The sequence below is a fragment of the Pituophis catenifer genome, unplaced genomic scaffold (genome assembly GCF_029215685.1).
Source record: "Pituophis catenifer annectens isolate HBS135680 unplaced genomic scaffold, rPitCat1.0.hap2 SCAF_1, whole genome shotgun sequence".
Taxonomy (NCBI): domain Eukaryota; kingdom Metazoa; phylum Chordata; class Lepidosauria; order Squamata; family Colubridae; genus Pituophis; species Pituophis catenifer.
Genome location: NW_027256881.1, coordinates 164,244,156 through 164,260,089, shown reverse-complemented (window position 1 = coordinate 164,260,089; position 15,934 = coordinate 164,244,156).

The following is a 15,934-nucleotide window of genomic DNA, read 5'->3' as shown; positions in this document are numbered from 1 at the left end:
TAAAAACACAGGAAAAGGGTTTGCTGATCATGAATAATATGGTTCTAAAATATTTTGGATTTGGTCTTCAAAGGTGCTTTTGTGCACATGGGAGGGTAAACCTAATATCTGTTGCCAACACCTTCAAATTACTCCATAGTTTTTCCTGGGTTCATGTGACTGACCTCTACAATTGCTGCACAATCCTAGAAAGAGGCATGGTGAGTTTATGTGCTCTATTCATGCCTCCAGGTGCTTTGAAGCACATGAGGATATGGAAGCATTGTACAGTCATATTGTCTCAGTCCTAATGTGACCTACTGAAGGCTTCACAGCTGGCAAGCAGACAGCTTGATAGCTATGATAGGTCCTAGAAGCACCACCACCATTTTACTGCCAATGACAAGGAGCCATGATATGTAATTTGGCTCAGTGAAATCAGTTCCTTAGAACAAGGCTTGGCTTACAGATGGTAGCATCAACATTTCAGAATGCAGGCATTTCAAAATGCCACTCTTAAACGTTTTCCCATGTTACTTGAAATTAATGTATCAAACAGTGACCCCTTAGAAATTTTTTTTTTTGCATGATAAAGGTAATGCACTTTTAATTAGTTCTGTCTTGATGTAAATCTATTTCTTCCTAAAGTCAATTTGGCTCTTTTGACATAACAGGCTATTTATCTGTAATGTTCTCACAAATTGCTCTACTTGGAGTGTGTTGGAGTGTAAGCCATAAAAATTGTTTGTTTTGATGATCAATAAAACTGAGCAAAATGTATAATACATTTCAATTAGTATCCTTAAATTAATGTCTTGGTTTTATTTTTCAAATTACTAATCTCCTCATGGACATTTCCATTTTTAAAATTCCAGGTGTACAGGACCACCAGCTAAATGGAACAAGTTCAAACCAAGTAGTTTGATCACCTGATATATGTGAATATAACACACACACACACACACACACACACACACACACGTATATATGTATATATGTATGAATATAGGTGAGTGTATGTATGTATGTTTATCTATATCTATATGTATACATATGTATATATAAACCTCCTCAGCAAACATGGGTCTCTCTGGACCCCTGGGTGACTGTAGATACAACTGGGCACAGGTGCTGCACTCTTTTCTTGGCTTTTCTAAGTAGGGCAAGAACATCTGGCTTTTCATATCCTCTACTCTGAAGTCATTAATTACTTCCAGTTGTCAGGAAATAAAATAAATATTTCTGCCATGAAGGAGCTTTGATGGGAGTGGTACAAAAAGGAAAAACAAAAAGCCTGAGTGACACTTGTAAACCAAAAGAGGCCATTACCATGTAGTGCCTTCCAGAGGGTTTTTATTATGCGAAAGCTTTGCAGATGTCTGAACCTTGGGATTGTCATTTGAATTTGCATGACAAGGGGGGAAAGTCTAGCTGTGACTTGCCTACTCTGTTTGCCACAAGAGCCATCCTATCCTCTGTAGATTCCATGAGATATAGGCTATGCCCATTGTCAGCAGGGTGCTGACCTGAAAAAATATGAAATCCACAAGTTTAGCCTTTCTACTCAGGCCCAGTAAAAATCAGAAATTACTTCTTTATTTCTCTGATCTCAGTGCCACCCCTATTACATGGTAGCACTTGCATTAGGGCATACCAGATTCCTTGTCTCAGGCCTTTAAATGCCTTTTCCTTCTGAATGTGCTTTGTTTCTAATGGCATCTATTTGGAAAACATCTAACAGGGATGTGGCTCTTGCTATAAATTTTGTATTGCACCTACTCAGCTGAAGTAACTGTAACAGAATAACAAATTTGGAAGGGACTTTGGAGGTCTTAGTCCAACTCCCTGCTCAAGTCCAACCCTATACCATTCCAGTCAAATGATTCTTCAATTTCTTATTTAAAACTTCCAGCAATGGAGCACCCACAACTTCTGGAGGCAAACCATTCCACTGATTAATTGATCTCACTGTCAAGAAACTTCTCCTTAATTCTAGGTTGTATCTCTATTTTTTTTTAATTTGATTTATATACCGCCCTTCTCCGGAGACTCAGGGCGGCTTACAATGTGTTAAGCAATAGCCTTAATGCATTGTAATTTGATAAGTTACCAACCATTACTTCTCGTCCTACTCTCAGGTGCTTTGGAGAATAGGTTGACCTCCTTTTCTCTGTCGCAGCCCCACCACTATCATGTCATCCCAGTCCTTCTCTTTGTTAGACTAGACATACCCCAGCTCCTGCAACTATTCATTGCATGTTTTATCCTCTGCTTCCCTAATCATCGTTATTGTTCTTCCCTGGACTCTCTGTCAGGGTTCCAAGTAACACCCCCAATGAAAGACCACTCTGAGGATTGAGTTTCCTCAAAGTTCCATTTTATTAGAGATGTCATATTGGCACATCCGGGAAAACTGAATCTAAAAGTTTCCAGGTTTTCTCCATACAAGTCAAAGTTCAAGTCCCTGCCCAGCACCCACATGTCCATCACATGGTCCAATCATCCACTGTTCAAATTGGAGATATCTCCCAGTCATCCAACTCCAGGTGCCAGGGCAAGGCATCCTTGACTTTCTGAGAAAGGAATGTTATTTTGACTACATTTCACCCCTCCCTACAATCCCCCCTCCCATTTTCCCACAGTAGAAAATGTGGCAGGCCTGAAGGCCCAAATGTAAAAGATGGCTTCCAGGTCTGACAGGCCACCCCCCTCAACAGAAAAGTGTATCCTGGAATGACAGTAATACAGGGAATTAAAATCATACACCTAACCACCTCTCCCCTCCCCAGGGGAGCCCTTTGGTTTATATTTGTTATGGAATTGCTTAATCAACCTGTCTGCCTTCACATCCCAACTCTTAACCCAGGTGGCTTCAGACAAAGGGTACCCTTTCCAATGGACTAAGTATTGTAAACGACCCCTATAGAATCTAAATTTTCCCCACTTCATAATGGTTTCTCCTTGCACTACTATAGGAGGAGGAGGTGGCTGGGTCTGAGGTCTTAATCTAGGCCCAATGGCTGGCTTCAGTAGGCTACAATGAAACACAGGATGCACTTTCCCTAGAATGTGGAGGAGGCTAAGCTGAACTGTCACTGGGTTAATTACTTTTACTATTGGAAAAGGACCTTAAAACTTGGGTCCCAATTTTTTATTAGGTAGCTTCAACCGTATGTATTTGGTTGATAGGAAAACTTTATCTGCCACATGGAAGGGAGATTGAAGAGAATGATGCTTGACTGCTTGCTTTTTATATTCCTCTGCAGCTTCTGCTAGTGCTTTCTTAATATTCTCCCACCCCTTTTTCAGAGACTCCATCCATTCTGCCAAAGACATGGAAGAGGGGGGTTCTCTGGGCAACTCAGGCATGGGGACAAATTCCATACCACTGGTAAAGGGGTCAATCCGGTGCTGCTATGCATGGCATTGTTGTAAGCCACTTCTGCAAATGTTAACAGGTCTGCCCAGTTTTCTTGTGGGTAATCCACATAGCATCTTCTATATTGTTCCACCATTGCATTCGCTCATTCCACCGTGCCATTCATACTCAGATGAAAAACCATGCTAAGTCCTTGTGTGGATCCGGCGGATCTTAGGAATTCTCTCCAGAATTTGGCTGTAAATTGGACTCCTCAATCTGAGATGATTTGGTGGGATATTCCGTGTAGGCAGTCGATATGTTTGATGAATAGTTTAGCTAGTTTCTTTGCAGAAGGCAGTCTGGAGCAAGCAATAAAGTGGGCTTACTTGGAAAATAAATCAATTGCTGTCCAGATTATTGTGTTCCTCCCCACTCTCTGGAAATTCAACTATAAAATCCATTGCAATTTCTCCCCAAGATCTACTGGGGCTTGCCACTTGCTGGAGGAGTCCAGGGGGCTTCCCTGGTCTTATTTTCATGGTGGCACAGGTGGCATAGCTTTTTATGTAGTCTTCCACATCTGCTTTCATTTTTGGCTACCAGAATTGCCTTCTAGCAAGGTGCAGGGTTTTCAGGAATCCAAAGTGACTGGCTAGCTTTGAGTCATGGTTGCTCTGTAACACCTCTCAAGCTCGCAGGGATATACAGTTTAGATCCCTTCCATGCTAGTCCATCCCTCATGGTCAAGATGTCTTTATTGTCAGTGAGCCAGGGGTTGGCTGGTAGTGCGTGTTTTAGTTGTCAGGTTGTCCCGACTGGGGTCAAGTGGCTATCTGGTTTGGCTTCTTGTGGTGACTTGTGCTGCCAGTTGTGTGGGAGGGATGATGGCATAGACTACTTCCTCTCGGCAACTGTCAAACTGTGGTTTTCTTGACAAGGCATCTGCTAACAGTTTTTTTTCCTGTCTGGATGTACTTTAGTTTAAATTTGAATCGTCTAAAGTACTGTGCCCAATGGACTTGTTTGGGAGACAATTTTCTGGGGGTTTTCAGGGCTTTGAGGTTTTTGTGATCAGTCCAGACCTTGAAAGGCACTTCACCCCACTCTAGGAAATGTCTCCATGAGAGTAGGGTCCAGCGGATTGTGTAGACTTCCTTCTCCCAAATGGCCCATTGCCTCTCAGTGTTGGTGAGTTTTTTGGACATGTAGGTGCAAGGCAGGAGTTGCCCCTTGTTGTCTCTTAGCAGGAGCACCACTGCCATGGCTATGTCACAAGCATCTGCTTGTATTATGAATTGTTGCTCTGGGTCCAGGTGCTGAAGGATAGACTCCTGGGCAAAAAGCCTTTTTAACTTTTCAAAGGCTTTTTGACAGTCCATTGTCCAAGCAAGTGGCTGGTTTGGTTTCTGCTTCATTGGAGGGGACCCCATTTTCAATAGCTCAGTTAGGGGTAGAGCAACCTCTGCAAAAGCAGGGATAAATTGCCTGTAAAAGTTGGCAAATCCCAGGAAGCTTTGAAGTTGTCGGTGAGTGGTTGGGGGCTGCCACTCAAGCACTGCCTTTACTTTTCCTGGATCCATTTCTATCCCCCCCCCCGCTGGATATTCAGTAGCCTAGGTAATCTAGGGAAGTTTTGTGAAATTCACACTTCTACAGTTTTGTGTAGAGCTTGGTGGCAAGGAGTTTTTTCAATACCTGCCGTTCCAGTTTTATGTGTTCTTCAAGGGTTTCACTGAATATGAGAATGTCATTCAGGTAAACTAGAACCCCTTGGTATAGGTGCTCATGCAGCATCTCGCTGATTAGCTGCATGAATACTGCAGGGGCTCCTTGCAAATCAAATAGCATGACTTTAAATTGGAAGCTACCGAGGAGGCAATTTAATGCAGTTTTCCATTCATCCCCCTCCCTGATTCTTATGCGGTTGGCGTCAATGTATTTCCTCAGTTCCTCCATTTCTTTAGGAGTCATGGAGTACATCTTAGGTTTGGGTAGTTTAGCCCCTGGTACAAATTCTATTGCACAATCAGTTGGGCAGTGAGGGGGGAGGAAGTTGCAGTCTTCCTTGCTGAAAACCCCCGATAGGTCTCGGTACACTTTTGGCACTTGTTGGTCATCAGTGGCAGGGGCTATAGTTTCAGGCCCACTGGCATTGCTAGGGGCCGGGGCTTCTTGGCAATGGTCCAGTTTTATGGGTGGCAGAGGTCCAATGCCGATGTTTAGTTTTCTATAGCCATCCTCCCAGGTGATGGCAGGGCCCCACTTGTCCAGCCATGCAAGGCCTAATATGACTGACTCAGTCATTTTTGGGGCTATGACAAATCAGATGAGTGCTTGATGGTGACTCATTTGTTTGCTTTTAACACTGATCAGCTGTAGGATGGCCCTTTGAAGCCCCGTGGCAAGAGTTTAAACTCTTGTTTAAACTCTAGTCATCAGCTGGGACTCAGGAGGCAGCAATAGATTGGGGGTGGGACCAAATAAAAGGTAAGAATAACGTGCATGGGTGGGTGGGTGGGTGGGTGGGAGGGTGGGGGGGAGAGAACCGGTTCGGTGACGTCATATCGTCACCGCTACCAGCTCAGCCGAACCGGACCGAACCGGGAGGAACCCACCACTGATTTGGAGGAAACAGAAATTTGTGTATGTAATTATGTATATTTATTGCTGTCTGGACTACTGCAACGCTCTCTACATGGGGCTCCCCTTGAAGAGCACTTGGAGGCTCCAGCTGGTCCAGAATGCGGCTGCGCGGGTGGTTATGGGTGCGACTTGGCGTACTCATGTAACACCCCTCCTGCGTGAGCTGCACTGGCTTCCGTTGGTCTTCCAAGTGCGATTCAAGGTGTTGGTTACCACCTTTAAAGCACTCCATGGCTTAGGACTGGGGTATATATGAGACCGCCTTCTGCCAGCAACAACCTCCCACAGGCCAATACGCTCCCACAGAGAGGGGCTCCTCAGGGTGCCATCGACCAAACAATGCCGACTGGCAACACCCAGGGGGAGAGCCTTCTCTGTGGGGGCACTAGCCCTTTGGAATGAGCTGCCCCTAGAGCTTCGTCTTAGCCCCAACCTGCACACTTTTCACCGTGCCCTTAAGACCCTTCTGTTTCAGCAAGCCGGACTGTCCTAATATGAATTTTAAATGGGTGTATGTGTGTTTTAAATTGATGGCCAAATTTCATATATCTGATTTTAATTGGTTTTAAATTTTACAAATTCATGTGTTTTAATATGGCTGTACACCACCCTGAGTCCCTCAGGAGAAGGGTGGTATAGAAATTTAATAAAACTTAAACTTAAACTTAAAGCTATTGTTGTTCTTTAATGTATCTTGAGGACCATCTAGTGGCCAAATATGAATCTTTATTGAGACCCAGCCCTTCAAGGGTCATCTTCCCAGTATCCCTCATTCCAAAAAAACAAGTGCATCCTGGGAAGCCAGACTACATTTCCCTTAGGATTTGGAGGAAACAGAAGCACCAGGAAGAATCCAGCCTAATCCGTGGCACATGTTCATTTTAGGACAAAAATCTGCATCCCATACACACAGCATCACTGGTAAGATTTAGATTTATCTCTATTTGTTAATTGTTATGCAGAGCAACTCAACACTGCTTATTTTGTATTTGGGTTCTTATTCTATGAGTTTCTATTTTTCCCAGTATAGAAAGTTAGCACCCACCCCTCCTAGAAGAATGAAATATTTTAGGAAATATTAAAACAGCAGAATATTATTTTTAAAAAAGAGTTAAAGCAATGGAAAAAAATGCTTTCATCCCAGTTTGTCTGGCCCACAAAACAGGGTGAAGAGGGACTTCTGGTTTGGCATCATGGCGAGACAGTCAGGGAATTAGCGGGCTCTGACGAGCTCCATGAAAACCCTGGCTGACAAACCGTCGCCAATGGGGCTCTGGACCAGAGCCATCCTGCAGGGATGGGGAAGAAAGAGAGGCACCTTGTGCGACCAAGAGGAACAGGCAAGTTCCTCGAAGGTCGGAGGGAACTCTCTGTGACTCAGAGGCGGGGGGCAGCAGCCATAGCAGCTGCCACGAAGCTGGGACAACCGGATCAAGTAATGAGCAGGAGGAAAGTGGAACAGAACAGAGTTTTTGGAAACCAGGTGAGTGACAGCCAACCTAGACTTGTAATAACATCGAGGGAAACATCTTTTAACTACAAGACCCCTAGCGATAAAAGAGCAGCTAAGGAGCATGGGGGCAAAGAAGATTTTGAAATGTAACTTTAAAGAGACAAAGACTCAATAGAAAATTTTGAATAAAACTAATTGGAAACGTTAAACATTGAACATGGTTAAAGGATTGGAAAGAGTTTAAATTTGGACTGGAGTTTCAAAAAGATTTGATACTTTTAAAAAGAAAAAGAAAAAGAGAAGCCAAGTAAGACTGCTATGTAACTGAAACAAAATGGATATTTGTTAAACAATTGGAAATTGTGGAATGCAGAGAGACACCATCTGGAGTAAAAAGGAACATTGCAACTTGGTTTTTGTTTTGGAAAATCGTGAACTTTACAGATAACAACCGTGAGAATTTGTGGAGGATGATTTCTTTGTCTGCAAGCGGCTTGACTTTGGTGGAAAAAAAAAAGAAAAGGGGAACTACAATGGAACTCTTATAATTGGGATAACATTAACTTTAAAAAAATGGCGCAGGAATTAGAGAAGGAACAAATTGATGTATTTGACTTGGAATGGAAATAAGAAAAATAACTAAAATGATATATGGAGGACAAAATTTGAGTCATTGAAGCTGAAATGAAGTATATGCAAGCAGACAAGAAAATGAAGAAACAAGACACAACCGCTGGAAATAAAGAAGACAAAGACAATGTGATTAAATATGAATAAGTAATGTGCAGGTGGATAGTAATAATAAAAAGGAGGTATTTAGAGACGATATTGTGAATAACAATAGTTATAAAGATGATTACACTGGGATTAACAGTGAAAGAATTGGGGAATATGGGGTAAGATAGAAAAGTCCAGGACTTTGATTTATAAAATAACTATATTGAGATTAATAATGGTTAACAGAAATATGAGAAGAATATGTTACAGATACTTACAATTGAAGTATGGATGGAAGCTATAATACAGCGGTTCTCAACCTGGAGGTCGCGACCCCTTTGGGGGTCGAACGGCCATTTCCCAGGGGTCGCCAAAGCCCTCTCTCACCCCCCCCCGCCTTCACTCACCCTCTGCCTCTGCTGGATCGCCCGGTGGCTGTTCGCTTACCCCGCCCACTCCCAATCTATTGCTGCCTCCGGAGTCCCAGCTGGTGGCTAGAGGGAAAAAAAACTTTAAATTCTTGCCGAGGGGCTTCAAAGAGCTAGCTGCAAAGAGGTAAATTCCTGGAGCAGATATTTTTCCCCCTAGCTATACTGAAAAGAGAAAGCGAAAGCAGGGTTTTAGCTGCAACGTGACAAAATGAGGCAGAGAGGTTTCTTTTTCTTTTTCCTCACCAAAAAAGGTAGGTGAAAAGCTGCAAACAATGGGAAATTTAGGGCAAGAGGAGGTTCAAGATTTTAAAACACAAAAGAAAAAAAGCTCTATTTAACTAGGGAATTGTAATAATTGAGATACTATTAATTGTATATTGTGATGAAAGCAGAAATGGTTAAGTTGTGGTTTGGAGGAATATATGGGGGAAATTATTTGGTTTATTATTATTGGTAAATATAATTAATTGATTTGTAAGAAATTGGATTGCATGGAAATAATTGGAATATTCATGTTCATATTGATAAATATACAAAAAAGATAGTTATATAACTAATTGATTTATATTAAAATGTTGAATTTGTATTAAACAACTGTATTACATAATTAACCAATGTGAGGATGGATATAAAAATAGATGACAATGCAAAGGGGTATAATATAGAATAGAAGGGAAAAATTGAATTTGATTAAGATTAGAGATGAGGATGAAGGGTAATATTGGTTTTTTTAAAAAATAGTTGAGGAATAAATATGGTAAAAAGGAAATATAGAAATTGTAAATTTAATTGAAATGACTAAATACTGTGTTGGAAGAAATATCCTTCTGGGTTCTGCTCCAAGTGGGGAAAAAGACACTGGAAACATGGAGACTGTTTGGAAAGATGTTTTAATAGTGGACAGGATCACATGGCTTGATGGGGCCCATTGTGTTAGTTTCTGTTGCTATTGTGTTGCAAATGTCCTTTGACAAAGGATTGACTTTCTGCCTCTGGCCCATTAACAAAGGGTGGGGGGCAGGAAGGTGGGAGCTGCTTTGTCTGTAAAATATGCTTCTCCATTTCTCATCCAGGGAAATATAATATCCTGCCCTTTTAATATTTCCCAAAATATTTCATTCTTCTAGGAAAGGGGTGGGTGCTAACCTCCTACAACTGTTTAAATTTGTGAACCAGCTAAATACTCTGTTCAAAGAAAATACGTTGTATGTTTGTATGTGTGTTTCTAATTATTGCTATTTATTGCTATTTGTTCTTTTTTATTCTTTAAAGTTTAACAATTCATTCTTTATCTTAATATCTTTATATTTGTTTGGGGTTGACTTTCTTCCCTTTCATCTTTTTTATTGTACAGCAATCTTTCTCCTCAAACCTACCACCTCTCTTTTCTTTCCTTCTTACTTTCTCTTCCCCCCACCCGCTTCTTCTCCTCCCTATTTCCTCTTCCTTTCTCCTTCTCCTCCTCTCTTCCTCCCTCTCTTACCCTCACTCCTACTCTAATTTCCCTTCCTTCATCCCTCTCTATTGCTGTATCCTTTTATGCATATGGACTACTCAGAGGGCTGAAAAAGTTATTTTTGACTGGTCCTCGCACTTTTGACCAGTCCTCGAACTTACGACTGTCCTCACAATTTATGTTTTTGCCCTATCTTGTCACCATGGTGAAGAGAAGCAGTTGTGAAATGAGTGACACGGTTGTTAAGAATGGTACAATGGGCATAAACGATGACCAGTCATAACTGCGAAGTCCGGTCAAAAGTGCGAGGACCTGTCAGAAATCACATTTTTCAGCCCTCTGGGTAGTCCTTTTGTGCACAGGGACTACTCAGAGGGCTGAAAAAGTTATTTTTGACTGGTCCTCGCACTTTTGACCAGTCCTCGAATTTACGACTGTCCTCACATTTTACGTTTTTTGCCCTATCTTATACCATGTTGAAGAGAAGCAGTTGTGAAATGAGTGACATGGTTGTTAAGAATGCTGCACAGGCATAAATGTGAGGATAGTCATAAGTGTGAGGACCAGTCAAAAGTGCGAGGACCTGTCAGAAATGACTTTTTTTCAGCCCTCTGAGTAGTCCCTATACACATAGCCACGCCCACCCGGTCACATGACCTCCAAGCCACGCCCACAAAATAAGCCACGCCCACAGAACCGGTAGTAAAAGAAATTTAGAACCCACCCCTGGTTGGGGGTCACCACAACATGAGGAACTGTATTAAAGGGTCGCGGCATTAGGAAGGTTGAGAACCACTGCTATAATATATGAGAAATAGACTATGTTAAAAGAAAATATATCAATGGACATAATGAATCGATGTTTATTAAGATGTTACATGGTATTATTTGAGAATAATTGATGACTATAAAAACTGGGATATTGTTTAAATACCTATAACAATTGCAATAATTTGAATATTTTCAATAACTTTAATATTTTAATATTTTCAATATTGTTGATAATATAGCTATCTAAGTAAAAAAGAATAGAAGATTGAAATAATATAAGACTATGAATTACAAATAAGAATTACTTAAACTGGTTTTTATATAAATGATATGGTTAAAGAGATTAGAATTGTGGGAAATAATTGCAAATTGTATTGTAATTTTATTTGAATTAAGAACTATGTTTCAGTGCTAAATTGCTATATTTTTGGGATCTAAATTTGGTGAAGTAATAAGGAAATAAATATTTAATGAGCATTATACGAAGTAATAATAAATGTGGGGAAGTTTTAGAAAGGGAAATAAGATTTTGAAATATAAACATGTGTGACCTGTATTGTTAATTGTGAGGATTTAGGCTAAGAATTGTGAAAATGTATTATGAGTTATTAATTGAATTGAGATTTAAAGTGGATTAATAGAAGGGTAATTGTTTTGATTAAATAAATAAGAGTAAACTTTTTATAAGATGGTAATAGGGGAGATAGGTGATTTAAGATTAAGTATTGTTAATAGTGAGGATTTAGGGTAAGAATTGTGAAATGTACTATGAGGTATTAATTGATTTAAGATTTAAGGGGGGTTAATAGAAGGGTAACTGTTTTGATTAAGTAAATTTGAGTAAATTTTTTAAAGATGGTATTAGTTGAGATAGGTGATTTAAGATTAAGAAATAAGTGTTACAGCAAAATAGAATATATAAAATCTTGTTAAAGATGATAAAAAATTGTATAAATTGATGACCGGATCAAGGCTCTTTTCCAAAAAAAATGTAATTTATGTGTGGAGAAAAATAAAAATAAAAAAACTTTTTGCAAAAAAAATTAAAACAAAACAGGGTGAAGAGAACTGTGTTCATTTTTTCCTTCCCTCTCTGTACCTTTAAGAATAGCCCAAGTTTCTGAGGGAATATTTTAAGTTCATTTACAGAAAAGTTTCAATCTTGCATTTGCTGTATGTATTTAAGTGGTTTTATCTGTCCATCCTTTTCCTGAAGCATGTACTGATTTTTTTCCCCTCAAACTTTGCCTGCAAGCTATCTACCCACACCCACCCCACCTCTCCATCTCTTATCCTTCAACAATGCCTTTCCTGGGAGGATCACCCACAAAGGGGGATGGGCCCCTGTTCTCGTGTCTTTCAGCCCTGCACAGCCCTGCAACCTGTGGAAGCAGATCACACTGACCCAGATGTTGCCTCCAGAGGAGACCTCCATCCAGTCATCTACCAAGAAAGTCATCACAGCAACCAGAGTGGAGTAGACCTTCTCAAGCCTGACTGACCAGCCATACCACCAAGCCAAACCAACACCTAATAGACTTGAAAGAGAGGACCCTGAGATTGACCAGTGAAGACTAAAGACTCTTTTCAATCCCAAAAAGACAGCTGTAAAGACTGGGGGGGGAGGGTGGAAATTCATTGTAACTTTTTTTTCTTGTCTCATTTATGTTGTAATCAGTTAAATGGACTCGTGGAGGGATTGCATTTGGGAGTGGTTGGCACAGTACACTCTGAACATCTTGGACTTCTGTCTGGTGGGAGAAAAATTCTGCCTGGTGGGAGGGAAATTTGAAAAATACTAAATAGCCTAGATTACACACTGGCTAATCTAATTTGGCCTCACAAATCCTAGATGCACTAAACTAAGAGTTAAGGTAGGTTCAAAAAGCAACCCTTGGAAATGGGCAGCCTATAGTTATTTAAAGCAAAACCATGGCTATGTAGAATTTTGGGGCTGTGAATGTTTTGGTCACAAAAGCTGAACAGATCTGTCGGCATCAGTATTTGGTCAGTTGATGGTCGCTGGAGGCTGGCTTGAGCAGCCAAACATTTAGTTGTGCAGCCAACTCCATCGCATGGTGATTTGGTGAAACAAAATCACATGGTGAAACATTCACGGACTTAAATATATATATGTTCTGAAGGAAGAAACTGAAGACAGCAGGATGCTGCAAGAAGAAAGATGGAAAGTAAGCAGCACAAGAGATCATCACCAGTTTGTGCCAGTTGATTCAAATTCAATTTCTGTCAGCAAAGTTTCAAATGACATTGTCAGCCTCTGCCTTTACTGCTTTGGCTGCCATAGTAACGGGAGGGGGGAGAGCTAGGTAGCATGAGGGGGGGAAGCGTGCTGGAGGAATCTGGAGAAATTGAAAGCGATAGTTAAGCCACCGGACTGTATCTTTGAAGCTGCTGTCGGGTCAACGGTCATGGCATTCCTGATTAATGACACTGCCAGACGTATGCTTCCACCTGACTCCTGGGAGACCTTTGGATAGGATGATTTATGGTGGACAGTGGGAGGGGATGCTTTCTATATGCAATTTTCGCACTTATTGCCTTAGATTCTGCTTTCCTTTGGTTGCGTTCACTTCATTTTCTAGTAAAAGTACCTTTCTCTATAAACAATGGAGGTTGGGTCATTCTTTCCTGGACTTTGAAGGAAGCACACCTGACATTAAGCAGAATCTCATCTCCAGCCATCCCGGACAAACACTGAGGGGGCTGAACCCAAAATATGTCTGACCAAGAGAGTGAAGGAGACCAGATGGGAGCTTCTGGCTCTACTATAATTTCACTTCAAGCGGAGAAGGAAGGTGCAGAATGGATGGAAAAAATTCGGCTGAGAGAGGAGCCAGAGGAAGCTAGATGGTCGAGGGGAGTAGGAAGGTTGCCGGACCTGGGGAGGACCCCCCCCACAAGGAGTAACCAGCTCCAGACCCCGTAAGGGAGAGGCAGTGTGGCTGCAAGAGCAAAAGGAGAGCCTCATGATTGCTCAAGTGATGCAACTCCTCCGCGATGCCGAGCAAAGCCAGAAAAACCGTGAGTCTTATGTATTCCCTGTGGGGAAGGGAGGAGACTACTCCAGGGTGGATCCAGAAGAGACAGCTTGTGGGGGAGAGGAAGAGGAAGTTGGGGAAGAAACATCTCAGGCTTCTGGAGCTCAAACGAGGGATGCAGCAGTCCAGGGACCCCCAGCCTTGCAGGCCCCACCCCACAGACACAAAAAGCCAAAAATTCCCCCCCTAACCGGAAAATATGATGGGAATCTGAAGACCTTGGGGCTTTTCTTGACCCAAGTGTGGAACCACATGCAGGACTGGGGGGATGATTACTTATCAGATGCGGCACGAGTGAGATGCATCATGAATGTCTTAGAGGCAGTAGCAGCTGAATGGATAGTGGTCCTCCACAATAATAACTCCCCCTTGCTGAGGAATTACAACCTGTTCATGGGGGCTCTTAGGAGGCAGTTTCAAGACCACCTAGCTGAGCGGAAAGTGAGACTCAGGATGAAAGGTATCCAGCAGGGCAAGAGATCGGTGGCAGAATACACCCAAGAATTTCGCAAACTGGCGCCCTACATGACAGGGTGGTCAGAAGCGGCCCTACTGGAGAGTTTCAAGGACGGACTAAATGAAGACATATACAAAGACTGTAGAGCACGGGGGGTCCCTGAAGACTTGCAGAGTTGGTACATAGTAGCTGAGGATGTGGAGATCGAGCTGGCCTGAAGCTGACTCCGAGGGGGCCGTGCAGGGGATGCGTCATCCTCCTTCTACCGCAAAGAAGCACCAAAGATGGGCATGGGGAGAGCAGAATTCAAACCCAAATTGAAGCCCTTCACGTGCTTCAAATGTGGAAAGGAAGGCCATTGGGCTGCCAAATGTTTCTCCAAGCCAGTGCCAAAATCTACCAACTCGGGACCAAAGAAGGCTGACAAAGCACCCGCAAAAGCTCGCGAAACTGCCCTGAAAGGAGAAGTTGTTGAGTTCGCTCCCCGAAACCAGGGTGAGTTGGGAACTCTGACCACCGTGGACGACAGCGGGACGGACTCCGACTCCGATGATCTGGTGAGTCACACTGAGGGCCCCATGCTCATCCCCATAGAAATAAGGGTGCCATCCACAGGGGCACATGCGCAGATGTTAGCCCTATTAGACTCTGGGTGCAGCAGGTGCATAATCAGCCTGGAAGTGGTGGAGAAAATGGGCCTGAGGCTAAAAACGTTAAAAAGGCCCATTGCGTTCTGCCAGTTGGACGGATCGATTGCAGGAGGGGGCCCAGCCAGTTTTGTGACCGAACCCATTGAAATGCAATTGGGGGAATCACGTAGAGACCCTCAGTTTTATTGTGGCCCCTGGCATGGAATGACCCCTCATACTTGGACTGCCCTGGCTCCGTAGATGGAACCCACGTGTTAACTGGAAGACGGGGGGGTTGCGCATTCGCACCGGAAAACTGAGACTAGAGAGGGAAGAAACTCCCCTGGAGGACGGAGTAGAACACAAAAGGGTGGAAGTGGCAATAGGCCACATTGAAGGGGAGGAAAAGATTCCAAAGGAGTATTGGGATCTCCGAGAAGTTTTTAGTGAAAGGGCCTCGGATGTGCTGCTCCCCCCCCCCACAGAGCTACGGACTGTACCATTGAAATACTCCCTGGGGTGAAGCTCCCTAATCCAAAGATCTACCCCATGACCCCTTGAGAACTAGGGGAATTGTGAAAATTCATTGATAAAAACCTAGAACGGGGTTTTATCCAACCAGCCAGACTAAGGGTGGCAGCACCTGTAATGTTCTGAGAAAAGAAAGATTGCTCTTTTCGTTTGGTAGTTGATTATAGGAATCTCAACGCTATTTGGGTGGAAAATGTTTACCCCCTGCCGCTCATGAAGGACATGCTAGCACACTTAGGAAAGGGGAAAATTTTCACCAAACTGGACTGGAGAGGCATACTACAGAGTGAGAATTAAGGAGGGGGATGAATGGAAAACAGCGTTTAACTGTCCACTGGGATGTTTCCAGTTTTGAGTGCTCCCTTTTGGACTACAAGGAGCCCCTGCTGTATTCATGCAATTGATTAACGAAGTACTGCATGAGCACCTGTATAAGGGGGTGCTGGT